This window comes from Bactrocera dorsalis, chromosome 4 (genome assembly GCF_023373825.1).
Source record: "Bactrocera dorsalis isolate Fly_Bdor chromosome 4, ASM2337382v1, whole genome shotgun sequence".
Lineage (NCBI taxonomy): Eukaryota > Metazoa > Arthropoda > Insecta > Diptera > Tephritidae > Bactrocera > Bactrocera dorsalis.
In genome coordinates, this window is record NC_064306.1 from 9,292,110 (window position 1) to 9,308,548 (window position 16,439).

Consider the following 16,439-nt stretch of genomic DNA (forward strand, 5'->3'; position numbering starts at 1 on the left):
TAAAGCAACCGACAGTATTACATATACTACAACAACAACAGCAAACCACAGCAGCAACAATGTTTCACGCGTTTACATACAAACTCTTACTTATATACATACATACAAATATGCATATAAATTTGTGTGTATGCATGCAACTACGTGAGCCCTTCATCCACTGCCCCCAAACGGTGAATGAACTTTTCTCTTATTGTTTTTGTTTTTTGTCCGCTTTCCGCTGTCATACGTAATGCTCAAAACGCGCACACACCAAGCACATAAAAGTGCCCTCTCTTCAACAGACTTTAGCACACGCACTCACATGCTTCTCTTCCCTTACTTTATTTTCGCGCTCACACTTGCACTCTTACGCACTGTACTTCTATCGAAAGAGCGCGTAGTAAAGTCCAATTGCCAGAACGAGCAACAAATCTGCTGACGACGTCACAAGCTTGTGCTACAGCGATCACAATTGCTGTCGTTTGCTGTTGCTCACGTTGCACGGACACACTGCTGCCCGCTCTTAACAACACTCGAACAGAGAGTTTGTGTATTGCCTTTGCCGCCACCAAACGTACGAGTGTGTTGGTCGTTGTTGTCGCTTTCTGCTTGCACGCTGTCGTCAAAAACCGTTGCTGTTGCCGTCGTCTCTTCGTTATATTATATTATTATTATTACTGTTGTTATTTGCGACGACGACGTTACCGCCGACACCACTAAGTGCGCGCAGTGCACAGATTTTGTACGTGAACGCGGAAATATTTCTTTCTTCAGCGTTGGTTGTGGCGTGAACGCTAAAAATCATTAAATATTATTAAATATAATTGTAAAGAAAAGTGCAAGGAAATTGAAAATAGTTGATAAATTAACAAAAGTGTTGTAATTTCCGTGGCGTATTGTTGCAATGATTTTCGCGAAGGTGTTGAAGTGCGCCGGCAATGTTGGGTTAGCTCAGTGCACAAGGTGTGCGCATCGTTATTGCCGAAGTGGATTAACGGCATAAAGTCAACATCGCTAGTGTATGCCTGTGTGTGTTAATATGTTTGCTTAGTGCATTAACAAGCTAGAAACGCTTTGGACAAAACGGTACCAGCGGCAGTCAGCTGACACATTTCGTGGTCACTTTGTAGCGTCATTTGGGCTGCAAATGCATGCATGTAAGTTGTGGAATTTTCCAATGCAAATTTAAATGCGTTAAAATAGTGAATAATTAAGCAAAGAGTGAGCTTACAATTGTAAATGGAATGTAAAAGTGAGTGGCTGTGAATATTTGCGAAAAAATAAAAGAAATTTATATAAAGTGAAAAATATCAAACGAAAAATTGTAAGCCGAAACGTGAAAATTTGTAAGCAAGAAAATTTGCGGAAGTGTGAAAAAATGGAGTACGAAAGTTTGTAAAACAGAAATTTCGATACTTGTGCGTTTATAATAATGGTTGGAAAGCCTTAAAATTTGTAACAAATAAGCGAATAAAGCGCAAACAAATTTTTTAGTAAAGTTCAAGTGCAGTAACGGGCAACAGAGCAACAAACAGTGTGTGCAGCTAAGGTGTAGCGGAAGAATTTGTGCATGTTATAACACGTTGCAATTTGCATTGTAACAAACAAATTGTGGTTTCAAAGTAAAATAAATAACTAAAACAAAATTTAAATACAAATAATGATAAAATTTGCTTAAAAAAGATGGGAGAACCTGACGTGTGTGTAGTAGATGTTGTATGAAAAGCAAAAAGTGCACATAAATGAACTAAAAAATCACCAGAAAATGCAAATACATATATAAAAACCGAAACAAAAAGTTGAAGAATAATGCAAAACTTTAATTTTGAAAATAACTAAGTCATGAAAAAAGTTTTTAACAAATTTCTGTAGCGCGGCTGGTTTTCGGTTGAAATATTAAATTAAATGTTGCACAAATAAACTTACATAACGGTTATCAAAGCGCTATTTGGAAAAAAGTTTTATAGCATAACTTATTCAAAATATGGGAATTAATTAATATTAAAAATTAAAATACATGCAAAATATTGCTGAAAATGTTTGAAGTTATTAAGTTACACACATGATATTAAGCGAAATTTCCCAATAAATAATGTAAACTGCAGTGAGCTAAGAAAAGTTGTGAATTGGAAATTTATGCTACCGAGAAAGCCATGCATGAATACTATGAACATTTAAAAATGTAAATTGCACAAGAAAACAAGCGTGAAAAAAATAAAAAGTCGAACCCTAAACGATTTTCGGCACCATAAATGCACATTTTCTAAGTTTAGAAAAATTTGTGGAAACAAAATTACAAAGAAAATTGATAAATAAGAGAAATAAGAGCTCACAGATATCAGAAAAGCAGTGAAATAATTTTAAGAAATTTCAAAAGCGACAAAAAATTAGAAAACTTGTCATCGGAAGCAACTTACGTGAATACAAAAATAAGAAAAGTGAGAAAGTGTACTTAATATTTGCAATAAAGTGTATTTAAAAATAATTACGTTAGATAACTCCAAACATTACAACAAAAAATATCGAAAATAAATAAAAAAAATATTTAAAACAAGAAATTTGACTCCATATAACTTTGTGTTATATTTAATTTTTTCCAAAAAAAAAAACAATCCAAAAATTTTGGCACACGAAAGTAAGTGTACGAGATTCTTTAATGAAAATTAATTAAGCAAATAACGCATAAAAAATTGCAACTAAATGCGCCGAAGAAAGAAAATATTTTTCAAACCGTTTGTGAAAATTTTTCAAAATCTCCGTCAAAATGGAGAAAACTAAGCCTAACAAAAATAAAGTGCACTGTGCAGCAAATATGAGGAAAACTTCTGACAGAAATAGTGTGGAAATTGAAAAAATATATACAAAATAAAGAAAATATATGCAAATCTTCAATAATTTTATAACAATAACTTAATTCAAAAGCAATAGTGTAAAAATTTTGTGCTTTAATTCAAAAACAAATAAAATAAAAATTTGTGCGTAAAGAAAGAAAATACCATTCATTGTTTTAAAAAGTAAAACCTGCAATTGTCGCTCTCCAAAGTACGGGAAATTTTCAGAAAATTTTGTTTGCAATAAAATTATAAAGTTTATTCAACCAAATAAACCACTGTATACACCAGCAAATGTAAATACAATTGGATTGTGGGGATTATCAGTGTAATTAACGAGCATAAATAAGTGTTTATACAACTTTATCAGCTGGTGAAACATTTTTCCGTGATTGGATTACTCTCCGAGAAGTAAGTACTAAGATTATACTCCAAATAGATGTAAATTTAAATATTATGAAATACTATAAACTGTCGTTATTACTTTTTTGAGAGGGGACAAGAGTTGGATCTCCGTTGTCATTTTGTGTTTTAGCATTGGACCTACGGACCTCGCAAGCGCTTAACAGGCGTGGGTCGACGGCCAGCTTCTCTGCCGACGCCAGATTTTTCTGACCTAAGGGTGAACGCAGGAGATCTACTAAACCTTTAGCAAAGTTCGTTAGCGGAGTTCTTACTGGACATTGTCTAATAAGCATTCAGGCTGTAAGGCTAAAAATTTTAGGTGCCATAATATACTTCTTTCCAAGTTGTCCGTTTGACATCCCTGCCAGGACCGACCTCACCTAACGTAGTTTTTTTAAATTTTATTAATCAATTACATCAAATTTATTCTTAAATTGCCGCATTATTGTTTTCTTTTTGAAATTTGACAAGAAGGCGGCGGTTTGAACAAAACGTAGCGAATTAGGCAATGTTTTCGAAAGTTTTTCGTAGATAAAAATAGGTAGATTTAAAAAAAAAAACTTCAAAATTCTTCCTTTGAGAGTGGAAACCGTCCTGTGCTTCTAAAATTACTGAAATATGAGGCCTTTCCTCCAATTATTTTTGCTCTTAAGCTTAGTTCCAACTTCGAATGACTGATGGTGCAATAATATTCCCAACGTGCATGATACTTTATGTTAGTCTTATAATTTTTATACATGTTTCAGCAATTTATGTAATTAATAATATAATTCGTTCTCTTTTTAGGTGACAGAATAAAAATTAAAGAGAACATAATAAAAAATCCCAATATCGCCTCAATTGAAAGTGATTTATTAGTGTGTAAATGTAAATACAAGTATATAGTACATACATACATATATACAAAAAATATAAATAAGAAAATTAAATAAAATATAATTTAAGAAAAAATTGTAAATTGCAACGCCACGATACCCAATTGTGTTCAAATCTCGCACTAAAACAAAAAGTATTTATAATTAAAAGTGTTTCTAAAATATATATGTATTTACATAAGCAATTAATATTAAAGCATATAAAAAATAAAAAATAGTGTTAAAAAGTGTATAAATTAAAGTTAAAACAAAAATTAAATTTACAACGATGAAAAAATAAAAATGAATTAATGAAGAGAGTGTCAATACAAATATACCGAGAAAACCCGAAAGCTGCATCTTGAAAACGATAAAAAACGAAGTCAAACGTTAAAGGAAATTTGCATAAAATCAACGAAAAATCAATTAAATGCAAAAAATTGTCACTAATTAATAAAAAATAACACATGAAGTGTATAAATGCAATAAGAAGTGTATGCAAATTATAAAATGAGCTCATAAAGAGCGTGAGCGTTTCGTGCAAAGCCGCAAGTGTGCTGAGCTTGAGAGCGAATTAAGCACAGTTCTTTGCTTATCACAAATTTTTACGATATAACGAAAATTTGAAGATATTAACAGCAAAGAATTTCATTTTATTCGTCATAATTTTTACAACAACAAAAAGCAGTGATAAAAGTGTTTCAACCAAAATAAATATATATCCATATAAAATATAAAAATATGGCATTTAAGTGCAAGTGTGTGTGTGTGTTGCAGTGCTGTTTCTTTGTTCAATCATCAATTTCGATGAGTTGCTCGCGTAAAAATCTTAATTAAACACAAAGCAAATTTAATTCAACGAAAAATGATGAATTCTACTGAAGATGCTGTTTGCGGATGAACAAACGAGGTAAGTGGCAAAGAGCGCATATTTGACATACATACATACGTACATATGTGGGTATATAGCTGTGCTATTGAATTATAAACATACATAATAATTATATGCATACATATATTTATTTTAAGAATATCAGAAGTTTTCTTGAAAAATATCATAAAACAATTTTATATTTTTCTGCTTTATCAAAAAATAAATTTTATTCAACTAATGGATCCAGTGCTAGGTATATGTTGTAGTGGAAGAAATATTCATAAAATAATTTTGAATAATGATGCCCTGTTAAAAGTCCTTCACCAGATACATATAAATCCTATTTAAGCCCGACTGTCGTCGGTATGCAGTTTGATTAAGATTATTTAGATCTATTATCGATACCGAATCATTGCCATTAACATGATTATCTACATATTTTATAGATGAGTCTAAAGAACTGTATCTGCTGTAGCTTCGCCAGAGCTCTTCCGATTTCTCATATCTCCTATTCTTCTTTACAAATAATTAAGATATACTAAGGCCTTACAGATAAGTAAATATTCCATATAAGTTTTTTCCAAAAACCCCTTTTTCATGAATTTCAAAAGTTTTACAAAACGAACTAGTGGTACTCCTAAACTCAGTTACTAGGAGATTCTCAATAAATTGGCAGCGTTGACTGCGCGACTATTGGCAGAAAACCCGCTGGGTCTACTTCCATTGTTTTCTAATCATTCATATGAGATTTAAAACTATACATTGTGTTTTTTAACTAGAGGACTTCAAAAGTCTCTCCACAGACTCCGGCTCCCTTGGTGCAACGAAGAGGGTGTCTGAAGTTTTAAAATACATTTTTTTTTTGTTTTGTAAGTCTGCCGTTAGTGCACTTTCGTCTATTTAAGAATTATCGGCCCAAAATGGGGTTCCATAAATATTCCATAAATCTGTTGAGAATTTCAAGCCATTTAAAATAATGAAAGAAATCGATGAGTCTCTGCCACAATTTCCGATCTTCTCAACAATTTGCAATATTTACATACAATAACAAAACAAAAGCAATTGCAGTACATTCTCAATGCACTGTTTGAGTGTGTGTGTATGTATGTATGTATGTAATTGCATTTCTCAATTAAATTGCCGCATAGTTGCCACATTCATGACCTCCCTCACGGCGTCAATGAGTGCGCGAACGTGCTGTTGGCGAAAGCAAATAATATAAATGAGAATAGTTTGGCGCGAGCGTTGGCGTTGCATAAATATAAAAACATGTACATATATGAATGTATATGTATATAAGTATGTGCTATTATGTACATATATTTGTGCTTTTAAGTATACATATCCATAAGTATGTTTGCATGTGCTTGGTATAAACACAGCGCTTTGCTGCAGCAGAGCAACATGACGTCGTGCTTCTTGTTGTGCTTGTACTGGTTGCATTTCTGTTATTGTTTTTGCAGCCTTTACATTTAATTAAGATGGCTGCAACGTCAGAACCTTAGTGACGACTGCTTACTGTTGCAGGCAAAAGTCGGCGAGCGTTTGACGGCTGCACGCTAACAATGTGGCGACGACGCGTGTTGCCGCCGATCGGCGCAATTGTTGTTGACATTTTTTTTTATTGTTTTTTTTTTTTTTGTTTTTGATATTTTTAACGGTCTCTAGACAGCCGGTGGTCGGCTTTACTTAGCTACTATTTAGTTTTTAGTTGACAATTCGTTCTTTCCTATTATTTTCACTAGTAAATTTTCATATTTGTTATTTTTTGTTGTTGTCATACAACTAGGTATGTACGCAAGCGAGTTAGATTTGTTTTAGCTTCATTTATTCGGCTTTGCTCTGCAAGCGTGGCAGTTGACTTTGCTATTTGTTGTTGTCATTGCATTGTTGTTGTTGCTGTTGTTCAATATTTTATACTATAGCTGTTGGTGTTGTCATAGTGTCGCTGTTGCAGACAAGGAAGTAACGTAAAATGTTAATTTTCAGAGACTTGCCTGTGTGTGTGCATTTGTATATGCGTGTATATATAGTATAAATATGTATGTATGTGAGTGTCTAAGCAATAGACGAAACAACCTTACTCCAAACTAGTTCCATGTGATGAACTATTTAACACTTTCAACTAACGAAATTCCCTACAATAACTCTTTGAACACCAGAGAACTAGTTTCAAACTAGTTATTTGTGGTCTAAAAACAAACTTTGAAACATCCTACATTTGAAAGCACTGAAATATCGGACTTATGGATCAAATATTAAATATTTAAAAATCTGTCGTGTTAAGCAACCGAAATATTGTTCGGCACTTTGAATTAGTATGCAACTAGTTACAAACTTGCTATTTATAATTCAAATATGATTGAGTTAAATTAGTGACCAAATCCCCCTCTTTATTGAAAATAAATCGCGTATTTTAACGCTCTAAAAATACTCTAGGTGGAGAAATGCTTATTGCATTTCCTTATTCATTTTGCTATACTCACAGAATTTTGACAAACAGTATACTTGTTAATAGTTGCGCACTAGTTATAATCGGTCTAGTTCAAAAATTAAAAAAAAAAAAATAAAATATATTTTATTCACTACGAGAGAATTAAAAAGTAATTTAAAATTGTAACTAGTTACGCACTAGTTACAATCGGAGCAGTTAAAATGAAATGATTCATACAAAAAATTCGCACTTCCTCTTTGTTTAAACGTATATTTAAATCTACTGTCATAAAAACAAAAACATACATACATACACACAAGCTCATCACAACAACAAGTTAAATTGCTTGTAGTAATAACAAAAGATTGCTTTGCACTGCACAGCGAAATATTATAAATATTTATATGACAATTTGTAGACTCATCTGACACATCCATTTGTTTGTAGTTATGTTTATGTTGCCGCCTTTAGTATGTGCATACGTACATATGTACATACATATGTATGTACTATATGTATGTATGTATGTGTGTTTGCAAGTATATCTCATAATCTGTTTGCCAGTTGGCGTCTTTGTGTTTTGCAAATTTACTGCAAAATTTTTGCGGTTCACACTTTTGCACGTCGTTCATTCATATTGTTATTGTTGTTGTTGCAGCAAATGCAATTTTTTTCTAGGACGTGTTTGTTGTTCATTGCTTTTGTTTCATCTTTATTCTCATTTTTCGAAATCAATGACAAAATAATTTAATATTTCATTCAGTTGAGGCAGGTCACCTCGTGCGGACTGTGATTTCGTCGAAATAAAATTTTCTATGCAAGAGCAAAAATATTTACAGTGTGTTGCCAGCGGTTTATACAAGATTTCGTTAACTAAACGCTTTTGGGCGACTTTTTTGTAGACTGGAAGTGACATCGGAGCTTTGTTAGATCCCTCTGAGGAGAATAATTTTCTAGCGAGTTCATTATTTTTATTGGTCTTTTGCAAATTCTTCCATAGCACGAATATGGAGGTAGCAACTTTATAATAATCTTCTATGGAAAATCTTTGTATCTTGGAACCACAGGAGCTACTTGACCTTAAACTTTTAAGTCCACAAATCCCTCACTACATATAATAGGTTGATGTCATTTCTAAGCAATTTGGCTCGAGGGAAGACTTTATTTTACGGAAATACTAGAATAATGTTGGAATCGGGAAGATTACTGTTCCAAGACTTTCAAGACCTTGGATCTCTTAACAAATATAGCAGTTTTTGTCAATTTCTAAGCAACTTGGCTCGAGGGAAGACTTTATTCTACGGAAATACAAGAATTATGTTGGAATCGGAAAGTCAACTGTTGCAAAATCTATACAGCATTAGATCAGTACATAGTATAATAGCTTCATATGATTTCTAAGTTAATATACTCGAGAAAACACGTTTTATTTTAAGGCAGTATTGGTATTATCATGAAATCCGGCAAAGTAAGTGATTCAAAATTTTTAAGGTTTCAGATCTTTCCCCATATATAATATTTTGATTTGATATTTTATTTTTCAAAGCAATTACACTCGAGAAAAGATGATCTTTTTTAGGGAAGTACTAAATTTGTGATGGAATAGGGAAGGTAATTGACTTAAAATCATTAAGGCCTCAAATATCTAACTACATTTAATATTTTGACTTTGTTTTTAAGTTATTATACTCGACCGGAGGTGATTTATACAGAAGCTTTTTTTATTATGATCGATAAAAAGATCATTTGCACAGTTTTTAATTTCTCCTAAACACCCTAGAGCTTTCTTTAACTTAATCTTATGAAAATCAAATCTTATAGAGTATATAAATGCATACCTGAAGACTCACAAGAGTCTAAGTAATCACCTCACCTGCTGCTTATAGCAGTGCTTTACTGAAAATTAATGCTCATTCGAGTTGTATACAAGTATGTATCTATGCTGTGGAGCTTCTTATCAGACATTCAACTGTCGTTAAACTATCAACCGTAAATATGCTTACATACAAACAGACAATTCTCAAGAACCGATCACTTTAAAGTGCAAACAAAAACAAATAAATTTGTTTAGAATTCCGTACAAACATACATACATATAAACCCCTATCTATCGCTGCTTTATAATCTTATCGCAAAGTTTGTCGTACTTTACTATGCGTCGACTATTTTATGATACTTGTTTTCACTTAGAGAGAGATCGGCCAGCCAAACCTCCAATCAGCCAGCTAGCCACTACAATTTATGCTGAGCATTCTGAGCAGCAACTAAAAGAAAATGAAAGTAAAAAGACTGGAAAAACCACATCTGCATTAGGCAGGAAAATCAGCTAATAGCAACAACAACAGCTATAACAACAATAAAGATCATGATCAGTTGAACTTGGCGTGAGACTAGCGGATTTGGCTAGTATAGACAAACGGTGTGCAAAAAGCAAAAAAAAAACGTAAACGATACATAAAAGTCATTCACTGCGCTGCAACGCGCCTAACCGATCTTGCAACGTCTGCCGCGCTAGAGTCTACAATTGCAATGAACCGCAACAACAAAGCAAACAGCGGTGCTCTGGCGAAACTGGTAGATAACAAGAATATAAAAGTAACAATAATAACAACAGCCAACTATTAAGTGCACAGAAGAAAGCAATGAAAAAATCAAAAGCAGTTTTAAGATCACATTGCGATCGGCGCGAAAATTTTCTCCCTTTCAATAAACTTGTGCTCATTCGCTTTGTGGAAAGTACGCATGTGCGCTAGAGAGTACTGAGTGAAAGAGTTAAAAGCGATAAAGTTAAGATTTGATTATGTGAAACAGTTGTCAAGACTGATATTGATTAGATAAAGGTCGAAATATACACTATAATTGAAGAAGTACATTATTTAGAACACACAAATTTTACAGCTTTGATTCGTCCACTAAGCGTAATGGAACTGCCATTAAATATTTTGAACTTCTTTTTATAACTTTTCTGTAATAATCAGCTGATTTTGGTCCCGGTGGAATCACTTTGGATAAACTGCACTTTCGGGCAGTCACCAAAACATTCCACTTTCCAACTGATTGTATGCCCAATTCTACGAGCCATTGCTTTTGCTCTAAGAAAACGTCGGCTTTGTTTCTTGCTAGACGAAGTAAGATATCGGCGAAAGCCTCATTGGTGCGCTGGAGATTAATTTGAAGGATCTTTATTCACCAAACTCTTCTCTGACCTTAGACTTCTCGACCAAGCGCGGTCGGATCCATTTACTGACGATTACCTTTTTCGAGTGAATCTCCTCTTTTCTTCCGCCAAACAGCGAAAAGGAACAAGACGAAATATATAGTTTTCTGAATAGATCCAAAGACAAGCCGGTTTCTAATGATTGATGATAGCGAGTTCTTCCAGAGTTTATGGATTTTCTTGTCAGAAATGGTACGCTCAGAGGTTCGAAACTGAAATCGAATTTGGAAAAACATCGCTTGCTTATTTTTATAAAATAAATAATATCAATCAGTTGGCGATGTGCTAGAAATATAGCTAAATCCCTTCGAAGCATGTGATTTTCGTATTTATGCTGAAATGTTACTTCACCCAATATTTTAATACAGGTTTAGCTCAATAGACACTAAAGCCGCTTTGAATCCATTTTTTTTTTTAATTTTATTTCATTTCATATTTTCTTTAAACATTTTCCTACAACATTTCTCACCTTCAAGCAACATAATTTCTGAAATTTGCCGTTAACCCCAACCCAGTGTCGAAATTACCCATTGCACATTTTGTTTTCGAATTTTCCATGCTTTCGCCAATCTAACAATTGAACTCGCCCGAACTGCACAGAGTTCATTGTAATATTTATCCGAACAAGCAATGGGGGAAATGAAGCAGAAAAAAGTGGATTTGCCGCTATTTAATTGCAACGCAGCATGTATTACATCATAATGCCACAAATGCTTCCTACTCTGACACATACACGTACTTATACAAACATAACTGACTACAACAGCACAGAGCAAAAACAAAGCAGCGAAAATTACCAACCAAAAAGAAAAATAAAGAAGCCATCAGCAAAAATCTCACTATGCTCTTTGAGCGTAGTGGAGAGTACACGTATTTGTGTGAAGAGCATTTGAGCTCCCACTCGCTAGGTGGCAAATACTCATACACGTATTACTGGCTCCATTCACGGCTGTTGGAGCCACTACTTTCGTATATTCCACGCCAAAATATTTCGTATTTTTTATGTTTGGTTGTATGTGTGAGTTTTAGGCTGCAAAGAGAGTGTGTATGAGTACGCATTTTGCGAATAGAACGCTCTGTTTACACAAAACGACGCTGACAGTGTAGAAATGCCGGCAGCGTGATTGTTGTTGTGCTTGGTAGTGTTGCCGATTCTTCAAATAAATTTTGAAAGATTTTTTACGCTTTTCCGGATTTTGTTATTGCATAATACATTTACTAACGAGTTGCAAAAGACCGCTCATTAGTATTGTAAAAAGTACTTAACAGAGTAAAACAGTCCATACGCAAGTTATCAAGGCTTATAGCAGAAACAGCCAAAAACGCAACTCCCTTCCTTCCTTTTCCTTCCTTAGAACGCAAACAGCCATAAACGTAGACCCGTGGCCCGTGTCAGCTGATACGACCTATCTTATGGGCGCGCAATGTAAGAGAACAGTGAAAAACGCTACTCCCTTCTCTCTTTGCCGTAGGAATCCACGACATTTGGATTTTTGCCGTAGAAACGTCTCAGCTGATTGCTCTCTCACAACGCATGGTTGTCAATCTGAATATACTGTAGTGAATTGTCGGTTATTGTGATTAAGATAGAATAAAGTGTGATCCATTTGGTCATTCTCTCCTTTTTAAAGAAAAAACACAGAAACTTCAAATTTAAAGGGGAATGAAAGAAAAGTTCGAAATAACATTATTTAACATTTATTTTTTGAAGATTATCTCTTTCAAATGTTGGCCACGGCTAAGTGTCAGATAGTCCATACTTTGAGTCCAATTTTCGATGACTCGTTATAGCAGTTCGACCTTTTACTGTTGCTGAGATCACGAGTTTCAATTTCAGGCATAAAATAGTCGGTTATCATGGCCGGTTATCATTATCAAACATGATTGAAGAAATATGGACTGTTAATTCTATCCAGATTTCTCTTCATTCCAAATGTGGGAATTTTGCCTGCATACCCATTGAGCCAGAAATGGAACTCATCGTTAAACAAAAGATCAAAAACATCGGATCTTGTTAGAACTTATCAATATCGAAGCGATGTTGCTTGGGAAGGTCGAGCGACTTCAGTTCTGGCACAAGCTGTATTTTGTACGCTTTCAATTTAAGATCTCGAATCGGTTTTGTTAAAATCAGAGATTTTTTTTTGGTTACTTTTTGGTTTAGAAAATAAATATATGTATGTATATATTCCGTACAATATTAAATTTTCAGATGTTGTCAATTACTATATTTTGAGCGGCAACACTGGCATTTGATTTAAACAGAAAAAGAAGCAGCACCAGCTTAATGCAAGACAAGCGCATGAGATATGGAAGCTTCTAATTTTTTGTTTGTTTCAAATGAAGAAACCAATTTCGGCTATTTGCCGAAAACTTCGAAGCGAGCAACGAAGTCAGTAAGATTGTAGCTGAAAGCACTTCAAGGGTACTTGCATATGGGTGCGTGCGTACGTGTGTGTGTGTGTGTGGAAGGGAATGGTGGGAATGCGTGCGTTCTACGGAAAAGCGGTAAGCTGCGGGGCAAGTTGGAAAAACGGACAGCTGTGCGTGTGAATGGAGATACAAAAACGAAAAAATTTGTGCATTTGTATGTATGCGTGTGTGCGTTTGATTTGTTTAGTGTGCGTGCCGCTTGTATTGCGTATGTATGTATGCGTGCGTATTTGCGGTGCGTTTTGAGTTCATTGAACTTTGCTATTGAAATTTTCGGGAACAAACAGCACACTCACACGCACACACATACGTACAAACAAATAAAAACACTTATGCAGAATGAAATGTACTTTGCAGATATGGTAACACGGGCATAATCATAATGAAAAAGCACACTACAATAACAATAATAAGCAGCACGCATGACGATAGCGCGTTCAATGTGGTGGGTGTGTGAAAAAATACCAAAAAAATATACATAAATGCATATAAACATAAGTATACTATATGTGCCGAAGTAGGTATATTTATGTAAAAACTGTTCGATTTAAGCATTTGTGTACATATATCTGTCGGTATATAAGTTCAGGTAAATCCCTAAATGGCGCGTATTTTTGCTTACAAAATTGGAGCTTCAGCATTTAAATGTGACTTCAGTTATATGTATGTATGTATATACATAAGTATGTAGAGACATATACACATACTCAGCTTTATCTTATTATATCTTACTAGAAATCCATTTTTGTATTATTACCTGCGTCATCTGCGTTTGAGCGGTAGTTATTGTTAGGTTGTTATATAATTTATATGAAGGCTTATCTATGTATGTTTATAGACACAAATCTATGGGTGTTGTTGGAATCATTTTTAAACGCAAAATTCGAAAAATATAAGTATTTGTCTAAGACTTTTCATTATTGTGCAAAGACGAATTCGTACAATTGGCCCATTGCATGCGTAGCAATATGCTTGAGTTTCAGGGTTATTTCTTTATTATGCCCAACTTCGTAATATCGTTAAGTTAAGCTACTTTAAGTTTTTAAGAGTATCAAAAACAAATTGAAGAAAAAGTTGGGTTATGTTTTGAACAACGCCACAAATTTAAAATCTTTCGATATAAAACTAAAATTCATAAATGAAAATGAATAGTAAATTTCACAAAAATAAGAGTAAAGAAATAATATGAAATAAAAATTTGACTTTGAAAAATTTTTTAGCTAAGTTATTTAAAAATGGAATATTTTCAATGAAAATATTTAAAAGTAGTTAACCTTTAACTTTATTTCATAGCCACTTTTCTTAAAACTAAGAGAGTAAGAGAGAAAACAAACTACGAGGTGTAAAATTTACCACCACCTCAGTAGTTAAAGGTTAAACAAATTAAAAAAAATTAAATAAGAAAAATTAAAAAAAATTCAATCTAATTAATTTTAATTTTAATTAATTTAATTTTAATAATAAAAAATAAAATTTAATTTGTCTATTATTTAATAAAAATTTAATTTTGTTTAATAATTTACGTTTTTTAAAATAAAATAAATTTTTTTGATTACTAATATTAAAAAGAAATTAATTAAAATTTAATTTTTTTATTATAAAAATTAAAAAAATTAAAATTAAAATTTAATTTGTCTATTATTTAATAAAAATTTAATTTTGTTTAATAATTTACGTTTTTTAAAATAAAATAAATTTTTTTGATTACTAAAATTAAAAAGAAATTCATTAAAAACTCATTTTTTATTATAAAATTAAAAAAAAATTAAAATTTAATTTGTCTCTTATTTAATTAAAATTTAATTTTGTTTATTAATTTATGTTTTTCAAAATTAAATAAATTTCTTTGATTATTAAAATTAATTAAAATTTAAATTTTTTATTATTAAAATTAAAAAGGTTAATCCAATTTTAATTTATTTTATTTTGTTTTTTTTTTATTATTTAATTGTAATTTAATTTTGTTTATTAATTTACGTTATTTTACTCATATTTCTTAATACACTTAATAAAAAAATATAAATATCAGAAATTAAATATTTTTAAAAATAAATATAAATAACTTATTTACAAAAATTAAAATATTAAAAGGATATTTTTGAAAATTAAATCACACATTTTTCTTACATAAATGAAAATTTAAAATCTCAATTAAATTAAATTTAAAAAAATCTATTAATTAAATTTTTTTTTAATTTTAAGAAAAAAAGAAAAACAAGAAAAAATATTTTTTATTGGTTTTATATTTTTTTTTAATTTTAAAAAATAAATACTTTTTTTTTCATTATTAAAATTGAAAAAAATTGTTTAATTGAGTTTTTTAAATTTATATTTAATTGAGGTTTTTTAATTTTTAATTCAAATTTTATTGCTATTTTTTTTTAATTTTAATCACTTAATTTATGAATTAATTTTATTCTCTTAAAAAATGAGTATTTTTTAATTTTTAATTTCAAACAAAAATAATTTTTATTATTTTTATATTTTTTTTAATCTTATAAAAAAAAATATTTTTTTGTTTTCATTATTAAAATTGAAAAAATTGTTTAATTGAATTTTTTAAATTTATATTTAATTTAATTTTTTTTTCATTTTAAATTTAAATTTTATCGATTTTTTTTTATTTTTAATCACTTAATTTATTAATTTAATTTATACCCTTAAAAAATTAATATTTTTCAATTTACCTGTCTTTTTTTCTTTTATATAAAACAAATAAAAATATAAGAAGTTAAATTTTTTAACGAGAAATGTAAATTCCTTACATACATACATATGAACATATATTTTGAAATAAAGACTTCCTGTCTTCTTAGCAACCAAAGTATTTAAGTAATTTTTACTTCATTTCTTCTAACTGTGACTTTTTAAACTTTAATTATTATTTTTTTTTAAGATTTCTTTGAAACCCCCTTGTGAACGTCCATGTCATTGCAACTAAAATTGCTTCCTAAACTTTTTTATTATTTAAAAATTAAAATTTTTCAAAATCTATCAAAAAAAGTTTATCATAAAATTTTAAAATCAAAATAAAAATGAAATATGTTTTTTGAAAAAATCTTAAAAAATACAAGTAATACGAAAAAAGTGTAAAATAAATGTTTGTTATATATTTTGAGAAATATATTTTTAATATTGACAAAACAGAATTATTTAAACTAAAAATTATAATTTTACTTAATTTTCCTTAACGAGAAAAAATATTTTTGAATTAAATAAAATATATAGAATTAATTTAATTCTTATTACATACATACATACTACTTTAAAATAGTTTTCCCTACTTTTATTAACTGAAAATGCTAATCAAAATAAAATTATATATTTTTTAAAAGTAAAATTTAATTACAATTATTGCTTATAAGATTCTATTAAATTACTTATAATCTTAAAAAAATTTCATTAGTGC

General features: G+C 31.0%; 1 long non-coding RNA gene across 1 annotated transcript in view; it reads left to right on the forward strand.

The window, feature by feature from the left end:
• Positions 1-389: 389 nt before the first annotated feature.
• LOC115066342 (uncharacterized) overlaps positions 390-16,439 on the forward strand; it is a 67,314-nt gene continuing 51,264 nt past the window's right edge. Inside the window, exons 1-2 of the long non-coding RNA XR_007422663.1 lie at positions 390-3,224; positions 4,005-4,982. This is a non-coding gene — a long non-coding RNA (uncharacterized LOC115066342). The remainder of the gene's footprint in view (positions 3,225-4,004; positions 4,983-16,439) is intronic.